The sequence below is a fragment of the Oncorhynchus gorbuscha genome, linkage group LG17 (assembly GCF_021184085.1).
Source record: "Oncorhynchus gorbuscha isolate QuinsamMale2020 ecotype Even-year linkage group LG17, OgorEven_v1.0, whole genome shotgun sequence".
Lineage (NCBI taxonomy): Eukaryota > Metazoa > Chordata > Actinopteri > Salmoniformes > Salmonidae > Oncorhynchus > Oncorhynchus gorbuscha.
The window spans coordinates 19,667,948-19,668,667 of NC_060189.1; positions in this window are offsets into that span (position 1 = coordinate 19,667,948).

The window sequence follows — 720 nt, forward strand, 5'->3', positions numbered from 1 at the left end:
TGACAGTGGTGAAATAAAGTTCAGTCTGTATACATGTATCAAAAAGTGTGTTTTCTTCCCAAAAAGAAGAACAGTTTTATGTTGGAGTCCACTGAGGTACCTTTTCATCAACAGAAGAGACAGAAAGCACTGAACCACAACACAAAAACCACATCAGGACCATGCCTTCCTTCAAAATGTTGAGTGTGTGTGTGTGTGTGTTTGTGTTTTAGTTAGCTGCTTACACATACACTCTTCATACATTTGAGTAACCCCTGAACCCGTACTGTACATACAGTATAAAATACAACTAAAAAGAAGGGAGAAATTAAAAGATTTGACGTTGATTGAAAACACATCAAAGTGTTTTGATGCCAACAAGCCCCTCTGGAAATGGCCACACTTTCCCGTAGAAGAGCATAACTACAAGTTTAGATGAGTGTGCCTAGCTTGAAGATGGTCAGGCAATGTTTTAGAATCAGAGATTTGGGGACTTTATTTTATGGTAGGCCTACATCCTGTAAATCACCAGGGTTTGCCATACAATTAAATGTCATATTGCACCTTAATTACACTGTCATAACCTAAGAATTAAACTTCATGTTGTACACACACCAACTCCACATGGGAACTATCTGCTACAAATTAGGAAGTAGATTTTTCAAAGTTAAACACCATGGCAAAAAAGAAGCGGGCAAAGTGCCTTCGGAAAGTATTCAGACACATTGACTTTTTCCACGG